The sequence below is a fragment of the Pan troglodytes genome, chromosome 1 (assembly GCF_028858775.2).
Source record: "Pan troglodytes isolate AG18354 chromosome 1, NHGRI_mPanTro3-v2.0_pri, whole genome shotgun sequence".
In the NCBI taxonomy this organism is placed as follows: Eukaryota; Metazoa; Chordata; class Mammalia; order Primates; family Hominidae; genus Pan; species Pan troglodytes.
In genome coordinates this window covers 223,997,209-224,015,109 of record NC_072398.2, presented here as the reverse complement: position 1 = coordinate 224,015,109, position 17,901 = coordinate 223,997,209, and the positions used below count along the sequence as shown (strand labels likewise).

Here is a 17,901-nt window from a genome sequence, read left to right as displayed (position 1 = left end):
AACAGAATTTAAGAGGCTTGTGATTTTCTCTGCTTATTAGCTGTGTGTTTTTAATGTGCTATTAAAAAATACCAATGAGGGCTGGGTGTGGTGGCTCATGCCTGTAATCCCAGCACTTTAGGAAACCGAGCCAGGAGGATTGCTTGAGGCCAGGAGTTCAAGACCAGCCTGGGCAACATAGCAAGTCTCCATCTCTACAAAAAAATACAAAAACTAGCCAGGCATGGTGGCATGCACCTGTAGTCCCAGCTACTTAGGAGCCTGAGGTGAGAGGATCACTTGAGCCCCAGGGGGTCAAGGCTACAATGAGCTATGATCACACCACTGCACCCCAGCCTGGGTGTCACAGCAAGACCCTGTCTCCAAAAAAAAAGAAAGAAAAAAAGTTGGCTGTACTGGTGAATTTTTATACACCAGTTCCTTTTTCCATTATGGAAAGAGTACTTGGATAAAAACTTTTCAAGGTTGGCCCAACATCTCTTTTCCCTTCCCCAGGTAATAGCACCCAGCATTCCTTGTGAACCACCCAGTTCCTCCTGGGCGGGCACGTGATCCAGACCCAGCCAATCCGAGCCCTGTTTACCACTGGCCGTGTGACCCAGGTGAGCTCAGTCAGTCCACGAGACTCCATCCGAGGGTCTCATAGCTGCTGGAGTGGCCAAGAGGATATGCTGGCAACCCAGAGCACTGGCAGCCGTCTCGTCACTGCCAGCGAAAGACCTGCTTGGGACGGCCCTCACGCTGTGGGTGGCTGACCCTAGTCCAGAAGGCTGGGCAGATGTTAACTTTTACAATGCAAACACATGTGTAATTGTCTATTTTAGTAAGTGCTTTAACAGATGATAATGCTAAGGGAGAGACGATTTCCATGGTGGGGAGTGGGGAGGGAGGCTTCTGAGGAAGTGACATTTCAGGTGTGAAGTAGGAGCAGTGCTTAGGCTTTCATTCCTTCCCCAGCTGTGTGCTCAGTCAGTACCTACTGTGTGCCAAGTGCTGTTCCTGCTGCTGGGAATACGCCAGGGAGAAACACAGCCTTTGTCCTTGGGGAGCTTATGTTGTGGGTGCCGGGGAGAGATGAAAGCAAATACGAAAATACCCACATTCTATGAAGAAAATTAAGGAGGGTAAGGAGGCAGTGACAGGGGAATTGCATGATGGGAAGTGAAGGCCTCTCTGAAGAGAGATCTTAGTGGGAATCTGAGGACTTTTGGGTGTGAAAGAGACAAGTAGGTGTCTGTTCAGAGCATAGCAGGCAGCAGGAGCAGGGAGTGTAGAGGCCCTGCCGCAGGAGCGGTGAGGGGCGGGTTAGAGAAACATGGTAGGAGGTGAAGTTGGAGAGGTAGCCAGGGCCATGGTGAGGTGTCAAGACAGAGACAGAACCACCAGAGAGAGACCTGACCCACCTCGTTCAAAGACTGGCCCTGCGGAGAAGAGACCCTTCTGGAGCAGGCACGCAGGCAGGCGGGATGCTGGGGCCAGTCAGGTGGCAGCGTTGGGCACCCACTCAGGGTGTGAGAGGAAGGGCGTCTGGGACAACCCCCACTTTTTTTTTTTTTTTTTTTTTTTTTTGAGACAGAGTCTTGCTCTGGTACCCAGGCTGGAGTGCAGTGGTACGATGATCCCGGCTCACAGCAACCTCCACCTCCCAAGTTCAAGCGATTCTCCTGCCTCAGCCTCCCGAGTAGCTGGGATTACGGATGTGTGCCACCATGCCCAGCTAATTTTTTATTTTTGGTAGAGATGGGGTTTTTCCATGTTGGCCAGGCTGGTCTCGAACTCCTGGCCTCAAGTGATCCACCTGCCTCGGCCTCCCAAAGTGCTGGGATTTCATGTGTGAGCCACTGCGCCCGGCCACAACCCCCACATTTCTGACTTGAACACAGATCATGTGGAGATTCAATGTCCTGAGTTTGTGAAGGAGTCCTTGGGGGAGGGGCTGGGATGAATTTAGAGTTCAGATTGGTGAATTTGAGGTAAAATACACTTTTGTTGTTTTTTTCTTTAGAGGCAGGGTCTCACTCTGTCGGTCAGGCTGGAGTGCAGTATCTCGATCTCGGCTCACTGCAACTTCTACCTCCTGGGTTCAAGCAATTCTCCTGCCTCAACCTCCTGAGTAGCTGGGACTACATGTACGCACCACTGTGCCCAGCTAATTTTTGGTATTTTTTGTAGAGATGAGGTTTCACTATGTTACCCAGGCTGGTCTCAGACTCATAGCCTCAAGTGATCCGCCTGCCTCGGCCTCCCACAGTCCTGGGATTACAGGCATGAGCCACCACGCCTGGCCTTGTTTTGTTTTTGAGACAGGGTCTCTCTCTGTTGCCCAGGCTGGATTGTGGTGGCGCAACTATGGCTCACTGCAGCCTGGTCCTCCCCAGCTCAAGCGATCCTCATGCCTTAGCCACCCAAGTAGCTGAGACTACAGGCACACACCACCATGTCCAGCTAGTTATTTTTTTGTAGAGATAGGGTTTCACTATGTTGCCCAGGCTGGTCTCAAACTCCTGGGCTCAAGTGATCCTCTTAACCTCAACCTCCCAAGTGCTAGGATTGCAGCGTGAGCCACCGTGCCCAGCCCACTTTTAATAAGGAAAGAAAACTGGATACCTGCTGTTTGTTTACTGGATACCTGCTATTTGTTTTATTTGTTTGTTTGAGACGGAGTCTCTCTTTGTCTCCCAGGCTGAAGTCCAATGAATGGCCCTATCTCAGCTCACCACAACCTCCACCTTTCAGGTTCAAGCAATTCTGCCTCAGCCTCCCAAGTAGCTGGGATTACAATTGCCTGCCGCCATGCCCAGCTAATTTTTGCATATTTAGTAGAGACAGGGTTTCACCACATTGGCCAGGCTGGTCTTGAACTCCTGACCTCAGGTGATCTGTCCGCCTTAGCCTTCCAAAGTGCTGGGATTACAGGCATGAGCCACCATGCCCGGCGGATACCTGCTATTTGAAAGTCACAGGCTGGGTGCGGTGGCTAATGCCTGTAATCCCAACACTTTGGGAGGCCAAGGTGGGTGGATCACCAGTTCAGGAGTTCAAGACCAGCCTGATTAAGATGGTGAAACCCTGTCTCTACTAAAAACTACAAAAATTAGCCGGGCGTGATGGCGGATGCCTGTAATCCCAGCTACTTGGGAGGCTGAGGCAGGAGAATCGCTTGAACCCGGGCAGCAGAGTTTGCAGTGAGCCAAGATCACAGCACTGCACTCCAGCCTGGGCAACAGAGTGAGATTCTGTCTCAAAAAAAAAGAACAAAAAGTGAAACTGCTGATCTGAAAACCACTTATTACTAATAGTGAACAACTGTAAACGCTCTCAAGTTTGCTAGGTGTTTTGCCAGCATCCCTTACCTCTGAATAAGCTCCTTGGAATTTTAGAGATATCTACAGGAAGGGAGATAGTGAAAGAAATTGGCTCTTTGAGTTTTTGTGCCCTCAGGGCAGCAGGAAAAGGTGTTTCTAGATGAGCATTTCTAAAAGAGCATCTCTAAGATAAATCAGTATTATCAGAGCCCAGGCATTGTAGTGAAGATTCATTTCCCTTTCTCTGACAGTGTTTGGGATGGGGGCTCCAGGAACCAGCTTTATCTAAACCTTGGGCTTTTTCTGGTCCTTCTTGAATGACTAGCTTTTGGCATGTTGATAACATTTTTAAAACCTCCACTCTCTCTTATCTGTCCGCTTCTTTCCCAGGCTGAACAAACTTGCTTCCTAAACTTCTGGTCGGGGAGGGGACAAACAAAAATTGGGAACTTAAGTGGGAGGGGTGCTATCTACAGTTGAAAAGAGACCTGGAGTCAGAATTCAGACGTGTGATTAAGATGCCTGGCAGGTGGCTTGACTGTGCTCCTCCTGAGTTGGGGGTGAGGGTGTGACAGGCGTGAGCCACTGTGCCCAGCCGATTTTCTTTCACTCTTTACACAAACGGATCAACTTCTATCCAGAATCCCAAGAGGGGTTGCATTCTTCTGCCCCTGCTTTTTCACTTGTCATATCTTCGAGAACTTCTCTCTACCAGTTTGTGGACATTTATGTGCTGCATCTCCAACTCTGTCTGACCAGTAACCCTAGAAAAAGTGGTCATTGGTATCATCCATTGCAGAGAAGAAAGTCTTTCTAGAGGTCAAGAGCCTACTGGGCCTATGCCATAGGATTCATTTCTGTAACTGCAACATCAAATGTAAAATATGATTTTACTTTAGTAGCCAACTGTATCATCTGAGTCTGGTTACTTACTCTATATTCTAGGGTGTTGGTTTCCTAAGGAATGAGGAGGACATCATGTTCTCCTGCAGCCAGTTCTCCTGTAGAATTAGCTTGTTTTTTTTAGAAAACACCCTCCCTTTGCCCTTAGTAAGGGGAAGCAGCAGCAGGGACCTGGGCATTCAAGGAGCGCTGGGGGGATCTGGGCTGCTCTCAGACTCTTCCCTGTTTATTAGCTACAGCATCTTCCCCATGCACACAAGGAGTCTGTCAGCACAGTGCAGAGGAAGGGGCTGTCCTTTTCACATCTGGGCTGGACACATTCTTCACGGTTCCAGCATGAGGCCTTTCCAGAGCTGGCCCTTTTCCCAGACCCTAGCTTGAGTCCCAAGGCATCCAGGCTGGGGCCAAGGGCTCTTATGGGACTGAGCACTAAGGAAGGTCTTTAGCACTGGGAAGAATGTGAATGCTGGATTCACCACCATCACCATCACCACCACCATCATCACCATCACCACAATCACTATCACCATCTCCATCATCATCAACATCCCCACTGTTGTCACCACCACCACCATCACCATCATCACCATCACTACCACCGTCATCACCACCATCACCCTCACCACCCTCACCATCACCCTCACCACCACCACCACCATCACCACCAGCATCACCCTCACCACCACCATCACCATCACCACCACCATCACCACCAGCATCACCCTCACCATCACCCTCACCACCACCATCACCACTACCATCACCATCACCCTCACCACTACCATCATCACCATCACCACCACCATCACCACCATCACCATCACCATCACCATCACCCTCACCACCACCATCACCATCAGCATCACCACCACCACCACCGTCACCATCATTAGCACCACCATCATCATCTTTTTCACTTCTTGCAGCTTGCAGGTTCCCAAACAAGTCCCGGACCAGCTGATCAGATGGGATCTCCCCACAGGGCTGCATACCTGCTGGGCCTCAGACATTCAGCTACTTCACAGAGCTGCTTTATTTTGCTTTGCTGTTTCAATTCTGCATGTGATCACATTCTCAGGGTTTCTTTTCTTTTTTTTTTTTTTTTTTTGAGATAGAGTCTTGCTCTTGTCGCCCAGGCTGGAGTGCAGTGGCACAATCTCGACTCACTACAACCTCCACCTCCCTGGTTCAAGCGATTCTCCTCCCTCAGCCTCCTGAGTAGCTGGGATTACAGGCATGCACCACCACGTCCGGCTAATTTTTATATTTTTCCTGGAGATGGGGTTTCACCACGTTGGCCAGGCTGGTCTCAAATTCCTGATCTCGTGATCCACCCACCTCAGCCTCCCAAAGTTCCGGGATTACAGGCGTGAGCTACCGCGCCCGGCAAGTATTTTGTTTTTAAATTCAGCCTGCTCCTGGAGGTTTTTACTTGGCTTAAAAATAACATGAGACTTGAAAGTTCATTGTCTTAAAAAATAAAGAAGAAAAGACAAAATTGTGGCTAATGGAGGTGCAACCTCCAGACACAAAACTTGGATTGATGATGGTAAAATCTGAGAGCCTGTGTTGGAAGACAGCAGCCAGGAGCGAGATGTTGCCCTCTTTAGATTTCACATCTTTGCTTCAGTGGTTTTCTTTAAAGGCAAGCAAAGGTAAGTAAGCCATAACAAGTGTGCTTGGTTCAGATTTCTTCTTTCCAGAAGAGAATAAGATTTCACAAAGTATACTGAAGAGAAAGTTATGTTTCCTTTTTTTTTTTTTGAGATAGAGTTTCACTCTTGTCGCCCAGGCTGGAGTGCAATGGTGCGGTCTCCACTCACTGCAACCTCCGCCTCTCGGGTTCAAAGGATTCTCCTGCCTCAGCCTCTCAAGTAGCTGGGATTACAGGCGCCCATCACCACACCCGGCTAATTTTTATATTTTTAGTAGAGATGGGATTTCACTATGTTGGCCAGGCTGGTCTTGAACTCCTGACCTCAGGTGATCCACCCACCTCGGCCTCCCAAAGTGCTGGGATTACAGGAGTGAGCCGCTGCTCCAGGCTGTTTCCTTGTTTTTTAGACCTAGATGGAATGTGGCCTGGCGACAGTCCGGTATTCACCTGGTCCTGAAAATTCCTCCCTCCAGCCCTCCGTATCTGTTGTGCGGCAGTCTTAGGCCCTGCCTGCCTGGCGCCTGGGGCCCTACTGTGCTATGTGGTCAGTCTTACAAAATGCAGAATTCTCTCTATTTGCATTGCTGAGTGACTAGCTGAGGCAGGTAGGGTGACTGGGAGGAAGCTTTGTTACAGATAACTTGACAGCCAGGGGCAAGTTAAAGGATGATGGTAATAAAAGGATGGTCAGGCCTCAAATTTGGGCTTCAGCAGTAAATCAGTGCAAGAATAAAACTTACAAAGGTCACAGGCAAGAGTGAGATCATCCTCTTTTCTAATACTTGCTTATGCTTCTACATCCCTTATTGAGGAATGCCAGCCACTCAGCACACTTAAGAAAGAGTAAATTATCTCCGGATGGTGGATAATACCATGTCATTAGTCCATGAGGCATCTAGCTCAGCGCCACCTGGGTCTTAAAGCACTTAAAAATGTAATTATACAACAAATACACCAATACCTGTTCATTGGGAAAGACTCAAATGATACGTGAATACATAAAGCAAGACTTGAAAGTTCTCTGTCCCGCCCTCCCTCCCCTCCCTCCTCTTCCTTTCCCCAAAGTCCCACTTTGAGGTCTCGCTTACAGTCTGTTTTCTAGGAATTTACAAATATGTAACTCTACACACACATCCACACACATTATGTTTTATACATACACAGAGATTGTACATTATTGTGTCAATTTTTAAAAAATAAAGTAAGGCCGAGCACAGTGGCTCATGCCTGTAATCCCAGCACCTTGGGAAGCCGAGGTGGGTGGATCACCTGAGGTAAGGAGTTCGAGACCAGCCTGGCCAACATGGTGAAACCGCATCTCTACTAAAAAAAAAAAAAAATACAAAAATTAGCTGGGCCTGGTGTCCGGCGCCTATAAGCCCAGCTACTCGGGAGGCTAAGACAGGAGAATCGCTTGAACCCGGGAGGCGGAGGTTGCAGTGAGCCGAGATCACGCAATTGCACTCCAGCCTGGGCAACAAGAGCAAAACTCCATCTCAAAATAAATAAATAAAATAAAATAAAATAAAATATATAGGATCCTATTGGGTATATTGTTTTGCAAATTGAATTTTTTGAAACAGTATGTCTTAGAAATCTGCTCATGTTCAAGTCCACTTTGTTTATGTAATGGTTGAACAGAATGTTATAGTATAGCCACACTGTAATTTATTTAACCTTTTTTTTTTTTTTTTTTTTTTTGAGACTGAGTCTTGTTCTGTCACCTAGGCTGGAGAATAGTGGTGCGATTAAGGCTCACTGCAGCCTCCACCTCCTGGGCTCAAGCCATTCTTTCACCTCAGCTGCCCGCCCCTTCACCCCCAGTAGCTGGAACTACAGGTACCTGGCACTGCAGGCACATGCCACCACACCCAGCTAATTTTTTTGTATTTTTTTGTAGAGATGGGGTCTCACTATGTTGTCCAGGCTGGTCTCAAACTCCTGGGCATTCCTCTATTAATGGATTTCCCCCATTAAATTTTTTTATTGCAGTAAAATACATACAACATGAAATGTACCATCCTAACCATTTTAAGTATACGGTTCGGTGGTATTAGATACATTCATCCCGTTGTGCAACCATCAGCACCATCCATCTCCCGAACTCTTTTTCATCTTGTAAAACTGAGACTCTGTATCCAGTAAACACTAACTTTCCTTTCCCCCTACCCCTAGCCCCTGGCAACCACCATTCCACCTTCTCTCTCTGTGAATGAGAGTACCCTCAGTACCTCCTCTCCGTGGAATCACATAGTGTTTGTCTTTCTGTGACTGGCTTATTTTACTTAGCAAATCATCCTCAATGTCCATGTTGTGGCATGTGTTAGAATTTCCTTCCTTTTTTTTTGAGACCGAGTCTCGCTCTGTTGCCCAGGCTAGAGTGCGGTGGTGTGATCTTGGCTCACCGCAACCTCCGCCTCCCAGGTTCAAGCGATTCTCCTGCCTCAGCTCCCAAGTAGCTGGGATTACAGGCGCGTGCAACCACACCAGGCTGATTTTTGTATTTTTTGTACAGACGGGGTTTCGCTGTGTTCTTCAGGCTGGCCTCAAACTCCTGACATCAAATGATCCGCCCGCCTTGGCCTCTGAAAGTGCTGGGATTACAGGCGTGAGCCACTGCCCCTAGCCCATAATTTCCTTCCTTTTTAAGGCTGAATAAAATTTAAGTGTATGTATGTTCCACATTTTGCTTATCCTTTCGTCCCTTTATAGATTCTTGGGTTACTTCCACCTCTTAGCTATTGTGAATAATGCTGCTGTTAACATGGTGTCCACAGCTCTTCCGGACCCTGCTTTCGATTCTTTGGGGTATACACGCAGAAGTGGAATTGCTGAATCATATGGTCATTCTCATTGTGGTTTTGGTTTGCATTTTCCTAATGACTAATGATGTGGAGCATCTTTTCATCTGCTTATTGGCCATTTGTACATCTTAGAAATGTCTATTCAAGTGCTTTGCCCATTAAATTTTTTTTTCCAGGGGCCATGCTAATAATCTGTGTTGTTCCATTTTTAGTATATATGCTACTGAAGCGTGCACTTTGCCCAGTTTTGAATCGGGTTTTTGTTGTTGCTGCTGATATGATTTTTTTTTTTTTTTTTTTTTTTTTAAACAGAGTCTCACTCTGTCTCCCAGACTGGAGTGCAATGGCGCGACCTCAGCTCACTGTAACCTCCACCTCCCGAGTTCAAGCGATTATCCCACCTCAGCCTCCCTTGTAACTGGGATTACAGGCATGTGCCACCATGCCTGGCTAATTCTTTTGTATTTTTAATAGAGATGGGGTTTCATCATGTTGGCCAGGCTGGTCTTGAATTCCTGGCCTCAAGTGATCCACTTGCCTCAGCCACCCAAAGTGCTGGGATTACAGGCGTGAGCCACTATGGTTGACCCACGCATAAGCCAACTTTAATGTTTTTCAATAAAGTTTTGTAATTTCCCCATTAAGGGTTTACACATCTTTTGGATTTATTGTTGGTATTATTAGGTCTGTCTTTTTTTCTTTCTTCTTTCTTTCTCTCTTCTCTTTCTTTCTCTTTTCTTTCTTTTTCTTTCTTTCTTTCTCTTTCTCTCTTTCTTTCTTTCTCTCTCTCTCTCTCCTTCCTTCCTTCCCTCCCTCCCTCCTTCCTTCTTTCCTTCTTTCTCCTTTTTCTTTCTTTCCTCCCTCCCTCCCTCCCTTCCCTCCTTCCTTCCTTCCTTCCTTTCTTTTTCATTGTTAATTCCTTTTTTAAATTGTTTTCTGATTGTTGCTGGTATATAGAAATGCAGATACTTTTATTTACTTATTTACTTTTTTAAGAGACAGGGTCTTCCTCTGTCACGCAGGCTGGAGTACACTGGTGTGATCAAATTTGTGACCTGCTTTTAGGCAAAAAGGGGGAGGGCAGAGAACTCTTTCTGGATCTGTTGATTCTCAATTGCCTTCAGCTCAAAATAATCTTTATGTCAAAGTCGCATATTCTGTGGTGGCCTGTCCGGATCCCCTTCAAGTCTCTCTGACCTTTCTTCTGCCCTCCAGCCTGGGTGACAGAGCTAGAGTCTGTCTCAAATAATAATAATAATAACAATAAATAAATAAATAAATAAAGTACGCTTTCCATTCTTGGTTTGCTAAGAGTTTTTGTCATGAGTAGATGCTGAAATTTATTGAATGGTTTCCCATCATCAGTGACATCTTCTGGCTTTTCTCCTTTAATCTATTACCATGGTGAATTATATCAGTAGATTTTCTTTTTCTTTTTTTTTTGAGACAGAGTCTCGCTCTGTCGCCCAGGCTGGAGTGCAGTGGCGCGATCTCAGCTCGCTGCAAGCTCTGCCTCCCGGGTTCATGCCATTCTCCTGCCTCAGCCTCCCCAGCAGCTGGGACTACAGGTGCACGCCACCACGCCTGGCTAATTTTTTTGTATTTTTAGTAGAGATGGGGTTTCACCATGTTAGCCAGGATGGTCTCAATCTCCTGACCTTGTGATCCGCCTGCCTTGGCCTCCCAAAGTGCTGGGATTACAGGCATGAGCCACCGTGCCTGGCCTAAAGTCGTATCTTGAGTTGGGGAGCATGTTAGGCCATTCTTGCATTGCTATAAAGAAATACCTGAGATTGGGTAATTTATAAAGAAAGAGGTTGATTTGGCTTACGGTTCTGCAGGCTGTACTGGAAGGAAGCATGGCCCTGGCATGTGCTCGGCTTCTGGGGAGGCCTCAGGGAGCTTTTGCTCATGGTGGAAGATGAAGTGGTAACAGGAGTCTCACATGGTGGGAGCAGGAGCAAGAGATGGGGGTGGGGGAGTAGATGCCACACACACTTGACAACAACCACATCTCGGGAGAACTCACTACCAAGAAAACTGCACCAAGCCATGGAGGATCCGTCCCCATGACCCAAACGTCTCCCACCAGGCCCCACCTCCAACACTGGGGATAATTCAATATGAGACTTGGGTGGGGACAAATATCCTAACTATATCGGGAGTATCTCTCTTCTGCTTTTCTATATAAATATTTCTGAAGGGTAAGAAATATCTATTCTTTGAATGTTTCATGGAAATTTCCCCTAAATCCACCTGGGTGTCAAGTTTTTAAAAACGGAGCTGAAATTCATCTAACAGAATGAACCATGTTGAAGCAGACCGTTCAGGGGCACTTAGTACATTCATAATGTGCAGTCCTCACTGCTCTCCAGCTCCGTAATACTTTCATCCCTCAGAGTAGATCCAGTGCTCATTAGAAGTCACTCCTCACTCCCCAGTCCTCTCTCCCACAGCCTCTGACAAACCCTATTTGACTTTCTACCTCTATGGATTTACCTATAATGGATGTTTCATATAAATGGAATCATATAACATAATGGAGTAATATTGTATGGATGTACCACATTTTGTTTATCCATTTATCCACTGATAGACATTTGGGTTATTTTTGTCTTCTGGCTATTGTGAATACCACTGCTATGAGCATTCATGTACAACCATTTATTTCACTACCTGTTCGCAATTCTTTTTTCTTTTTCTTTCTTTCTTTCTTTCTTTTTTTTTTTTTTTTTGAGATGGAGTCTTGCTTTGTTTCCCAGGCTGGAGTGCAGTGACACAATCTCAGCTCACTGCAACCTCTGCCTCCTGGGTTCAAGTGATTCTCCTGCCTCAGCCTCCCTAGTAGCTGGGATTACAGGTGCACGCCACCATGCCCAGCTAATTTTTGTATTTTTAGTAGAGACAGGGTTTCACCATGTTGGCCAGGCTGGTCTCAAACTTCTGATGTCAGGTGATCCACCTGCCTCGGCCTCCTAAAGTGCTGGGATTACAGGCATGAGCCACCACACCCAGCCAAGAGCTGATTATTAAAAAGAGTTTGGCACCTCCTCCATTCCCTCTTGCTCCCTCCCTTGCCATGTGACAAGGCCGGCTGCCCCTCCTTCTGCCATGAGTGGAAGCAGCTTGAGGCCTCACCAGAAGCAGATGCTGGCACCATGCTTCTTGTACAGTCTACAGAACTGTGAGCCAAATAAACCTCTTTTCTTTATAAGTTACCCAGCCTCAGGTATTCTCAGGTATCTTTTATAGCAACACTAAATGAACTAAGACACTTTCATATCTCTTAACCTCTTTCTCATATTTTCAGTTTCTTTACTTTTTTGTACTGTATTCTGTATAATATTGTTTTCTGTGTAATATTTTCAGATCCACTGTCTAGTTCATAATTCTTTTTTTTTTTTTAATTTTTTTGGGATAGGGTCTCACTCTGTCACCCAGACTGGAGTGCAGTGGTGTGATCTTGGCTCACCACAACCTCCGCCTCCCAGGTTCAAGAGATTCTCCTGCCTCAGTCCCCCAAGTAGCTGGGATTACAGGTGTGCACCACTACTGCCTAGCTAATTTTTGTATTTTTAGTAGAGACAGGTTTTCCCCCTGTTGGCCAGGCTGGTCTCAAACTTCCGACCTCAAATTATCCACCTGCCTTGACCTCCCAAAATGCTGGGATTACGGGCGTGAGCCACTGTGCCCAGCTCTCACAATTTTTTTACCTGTGTTCATTCTGGTGGCTAATGCATCCATTGGTATAATAATTTTAATTATTATATGTAAATTTTATTTTTAGATGTTTTATTTCTTTTTTTTTGTTTTGTCTTAGTTCATTTTTGCTGCTATAACAGAATACCTGAAACTGGATAATTTATAAAGAACAGAAATTTATTGTCTCACCATTCTGGAGGCTGGGAAGTCAAATAGCAAGGTGCCAGCATCTGGTGAGGGCCTTCTTGCTATGTCATCATATGGCAGAAGACATCACGTGGTGGAAAAGCAAAGAAAAAGTAGAAGAGGCCAGGTGAGGTAGCTCACACCTGTAATCCCAGCTCTTTGGGAGGCCGAGGTGGGTGGATCTCCTGAGATCAGGAGTTCGAGACCAACCTGGCCAACATGGCGAAACCTTGTCTCTACTAAAAATACAAAAATTAGCAAGGCGCGGTGGCAGGTGCCTGTAATCCCAGCTACTCGGGAGGCTGAGGCAGGAGAATTGCTTGAACCTGGGAGGTGGAGGTTGCAATGAGTCAGGATTGCACCACTGCACTCCAGCCTGGATGACAGAGTGAGACTCCGTCTGAAAAGAAAAGAAAAGAAAAGTAGGAGAGAGAGCAAGAGGGGTTGAAGCCACTCCTGTGATAATGAGAACCCATTCCTGCAGTCTGACATTAGTCCACTCACAAGGGTGGCACCCTCATGATCTAAACACCTCTTAAAGGTCACATCTCTTAGTACTGTTACAATGGCAACTAAGTTTCTTTCTTTCTATTTTTTTTTTTTTTTTTTTTTTTTGAGACAGCATCTGGCTCTGTTGCCCAGGCTGGAGTGCGGTAGTGTGATCTTGGCTCACTGCAACTTCAACCTTCCAGGCTCAAGCGATCCTCCCACTTCGGCCTCCCAAGTAGCTGGAACTACAGGCGTGAGCCACCATGTCCAGCTAATTTTTGTATTTTTTTTTTTTAGAGACAAGGTCTTACTACGTTGCTCAGGCTGGTCTCAAACTCCTGGGCTCAAGCCATCCTCCTTGCCTTGACCTTGGGATATAGGCGCAACTCACCACACCCAGCCCCTAAGTTTTTCAATGACCAGAATTAATCAATTCTATCCTTTCCTCCAAAAAGATAAAAACCTTAGTCTGTTCTCACTTCAGTCCTCATTCTTCTTCTCCTTGAATTAAGCATCCTTGAACTTCTCCTTGCAATCCCAGATCTTAGTTCTCTATTATTATTAATTTTTTAGTTATACATAAAAATTACTTAAACTTCTCTGACTCAAAAAAAAACCTTCTCCACGATGTGATTATTATGCACTGCATGCCTATATCAAAATATTTCATGTATCCCATAAATATATACACCTACTATGTACCCGCAAAAATTAAAAATTAAAAAAATTTTTTAAATTACTTAAACTTAACTATAAGTTATAATGGCTGCTTTGCTTATAATTGCCCACTGGATACCACATTTTCCTATTTTTTGGATTTGTTTTTTTGAGAGAGAGTCTTACTCTGTCGCCCAGGCATGAGTGCAGTGGCGCGATCTCAGCTCACTACAATCTCCGCCTCCCCGGTTCAAGTGATTCTCCTTCCTCAGCCTTCCAAGTAGCTGGGATTACAGGTATGTGCCACCACGCCTGGCTAATTTTTGTATTTTTAGTACAGACGAGGTTTCCTCATGTTGACCGGGCTGGTCTTGAACACCTGACCTCAGGTGATCCACCTGCCTTGGCCTCCCAAAGTGCTGGGATTATAGGTGTGAGTTTCTGTGTGCGACCTAACTTTTTTCTTAGAACTTTGATTACAGCCGTGAGCCACTGCACCCAGCGCCTGGATTCTCTTAGTCTTATTAGGTTGCAATCTTTGAGCAATTCTTTCAGAGAGCAAATCTGAATGTGACAAACTTCCTGAGGTTTTGTATACCCCCAGGTATTTTATTTCGACCTTTCATTTGAATAGTAATTTGGCTGAGTAGAGAGTACAGGACTTGGGTTCAAAATAACGTGTTTTTGTTTGTTTGTTTTTTGTTTTGTTTTTTGAGATGGAGTTTTGCTCTTGTTGCCCAGGCTAGAGTCCAATGGCGCGATCTCGGCTCACTGCAACCTCCGCCTACCGGGTTCAAGCAATTCTCCTGCCTCAGCCTCCCAAATAGCTGGGATTGCAGGTGTGTACCACCACACCCAGCTAATTTTTGTGTGTGTTATTAGTAGAGACGGGGTTTCACCATGTTGGCCAGGCTGGTCTTGAACTCCTGACCTCAGGTGATCCACCCACCTTGGCCTCCCAAAGTGCTGGGATTATAGGTGTGAGTTTCTGCGTGCGACCTAACTTTTTTCTTAGAACTTTGATGATATTAATATTATTGCATTTTCTTTTAGCATTCTGTGTTGCTGGGGCTTGTATAATTCTTACTCCTCTGTAGGTGACTTTTTGCTTTTTGTTTTTCTCTTTGGAAGCTTTATTCTTCTTATCCTTGGTGTTCCGAAATTTTGGGAAACGTGTCTAGGCGTAGTCTTATTTTCAAGCAAATCATTTGGCATTCAGAGGGCCCTTTCCACATGAAGACTTGTATTTTTCTTCAGATCGGAGAAATTTTCATGTTATATTTTAATTATTTAATCTGTGCCACCACTCTGTACTCTTCTCAGATTCCAAATGTCTCTTAACCTTTCTTCACACTTTCTATCCCTTGGCATTTTTACTAAACAGCCTGTTCTTGGCCGGGTGTGGTGGTTCACGCCTGTAATCCCAGCACTTTGGGAGGCCGAGGTGGGCGGATCACGAGGTCAGGAGATTGAGACCATCCTGGCTAACATGGTGAAACCCCGTCTCTACTAAAAATACACAAAATTGCCAGGCTTGGTGGCACGCCCTGGGAGGCTGAGGCAGGAGGAGAATTGCTTGAACCCAGGAGGCAGAGGTTGCAGTGAGCTGAGATCGCGCCGCTGCACTCCAGCCTGGGTGACAGAGCGAGACTCCCGTCTCAAAACAAACAAACAAACCAAACCAAACCAAAACAAAACAAAACAAAATCTGTTCTTTTTTTTTTTTCGAGATGGAGTCTTGCTCTGTCACCAAGCTGGAGTGCAGTGGCACCATCTTGGCTTACTGCAACCTCTGCCTCCTGGGTTCAAGCGATTCTCCTCCTGCCTCAGCCTCCCGAGTAGCTGGAACTACAGGCGCCCGCCACCATGCCCACTAATTTTTTTTGTATTTTTAGTAGAGACGGGGTTTCACTATGTTGGCCAGGATGGTCTTCATCTCTTGACCTCATAATCTGCCCGGCTCGGGCTCCCAAAGTGCTGGGGTTACAGGCATGAGCTACTGCAGTCGGCCCTGTTCTTATTTTTTATTTATTTTTAGATGGAGTCTCTGTTGCCCGGGCTGGAGTACAGTGGCGCAATCTCGGCTCACCACAACCTCCACCCTCCGGGTTCAAGCGATTCTCCTGCCTCAGCCTCCCGAGTAGCTGGGACTACAGGCGCACGCCACCATGCCCGGCTAATTTTTGTATTTTTAGTAGAGACGGGGTTTCACTATGTTGGCCAGGCTGGTCTCGAACTCCTGCCCTCGTGATCTGCCCGCCTTGGCTTCCCAAAATGCTGGGATTACAGGTGGGGGCCACCGTGCCCGGCCTAACAGCCTGTTCTTATTTCACGAATATAATGTTCTGTCTAATCTCCAAGGATTGTTTTAACATCTGTTTGCTTTGTGAAATGTTTGCATGGGGAGTTGCATGTTTATTGAGTTTTGTACTTTTCTTGAGATTAATTTTCCTCAAATGCTTGGCAATTTAAATTTTGGGCTCATATTTCAAAATTCCTATTCTCCTGTCTGTTGAACCAGGTTCTGATGACATGAGTTTGCCTCTGATAACCACAGCAGAGGAAACACAGGGCAGTGTGAGGAAGGCTGAGTCCTCTCAGTCAGGAGGGCCTTTCTAGCCCACCTAGAAATAGTGCAGATTTCTTGCTACCCAGGGTCTTGCTGTGTCTCTTGTCACCAGTGCTCTGGCCTGTGGGCACACACTCACTGTGACACAGTTTAGCATGAGAGAGGTGGGGAAGGGGGCGAAGGCAGCTGGCTGATCCTCCAAAAGCCCCCCAGATAATCACCCTGACTCCTGCCCCAGGGCTCCTTCCTGTTCCCTATTTCCATAAAGGGCAGAGCTTTCTCAGAACTCACAGCCACCTTCACAGAAGTCATCTCCTATAGATTTTTTAGTTTGTTTGTTTTTTGAGACGGAGTCTCACTCTGTCCCCCAGGCTGGAGTGCAGTGGCAAGATTTCGGCTCACTGAAACCTCCGCCTCCTGGGTTCAGCAATTTTCCTGCCTCAGCCTCCCGAGTAGCTGGATGACTACAGGTGTGAGCCACCATGTCTGGCTAATTTTTGTATTTTTAATAGAGATGGGGTTTCACCATGTTGGCTAGGCTGGTCTCAAACTCCTGGCCTCAAGTGATCCACTCGCCTCGGCCTTCAAAGTGCTGGGATTACAGGCGTGAGCCACTGCACCCGGCCCCTCCTGTAGATCTTTTAGCCTTTGGTCTTTTCTTTGGTCTTATTTCTCCATCACACAAGACCCATCTGTTTTCTATCTTTCATGAATTCCTGAAACAGTCTGGTGTGCCAATAAACACTTTTGTTTTTCAGTAATGGGTTTATTCTGAATTTCAGGAGATTTTCAGATGTGTAGCAGGAGGGCTATGGGACTCTTCGTGGCCCTCCATATCCATGTTACATTACACTCCTGGCTATGACCTGTCACATAGTTGTTCTGTGCCACTTTGATTAATAAGCACAGTGTACCTTGTCTTGGTTGGTCTTCATGCTTACAGGAAAAAGACCTGCCAACATCAGGATTTGTAACCAGAAAAGGCATTGAAAACATATCCTCAAAATCAGGCTATCAAATTTTAGAAGAAAACCTTTCAGACCTAGAATCAGTTATGGAGAAGTGAGATGATAAACAGTTCCAGAAACTGTAAATGGACTGCTTCTAAGCCACAACTTGTCTTCGTACACACTGATGTATACATAATATGGCAAAGTTTTATGTGCAACTGAGGGTGTGGCATTTATGATTCAGAAAGAATGAGTTCGTGTAGATGGAAATGGGCATTTGGGTGGGGATTAGGCAAGGACAGAATTATAATGCACGCCGGGTGGATGGTAACACCTCTTTTTGTCTATACCAAAACTGTTCAGAGAAAACCGTATCCATAAAACTGACTTTTTGTGATTACTAAATACATAGAATCATTTAAGTATCCAATTTGAGAAAAAAAATTACATGAGTAGAAGTCATCCACAGATGAGTACTCCAGGTTTTAGAGGAAAAAAACTTTAAGTGAACATTTCAGTTGGGTAAGTTCAGTTTCTCACTGAGAATCTTCTCAATCTCATCTTGCCAGATGACAAATGACTGTCTATTATTGTTAAAGTTTGTGGACTCTTACAAAAGGAACAGTCGAATTGATTCAGCATCAGCTAAGCGTGGAAGAAAAAAAAATATGTAACCGTG

The 17,901-nt window shown here is 45.8% G+C and overlaps 1 long non-coding RNA gene across 1 annotated transcript; it reads left to right on the top strand.

Moving 5' to 3' along the window:
- Positions 1-495: 495 nt before the first annotated feature.
- LOC134809420 (uncharacterized) lies at positions 496-17,901 on the top strand. The gene is made up of 3 exons (XR_010155066.1): positions 496-602; positions 5,324-5,863; positions 17,792-17,901. It is a non-coding gene; the product is annotated as an uncharacterized LOC134809420 (long non-coding RNA).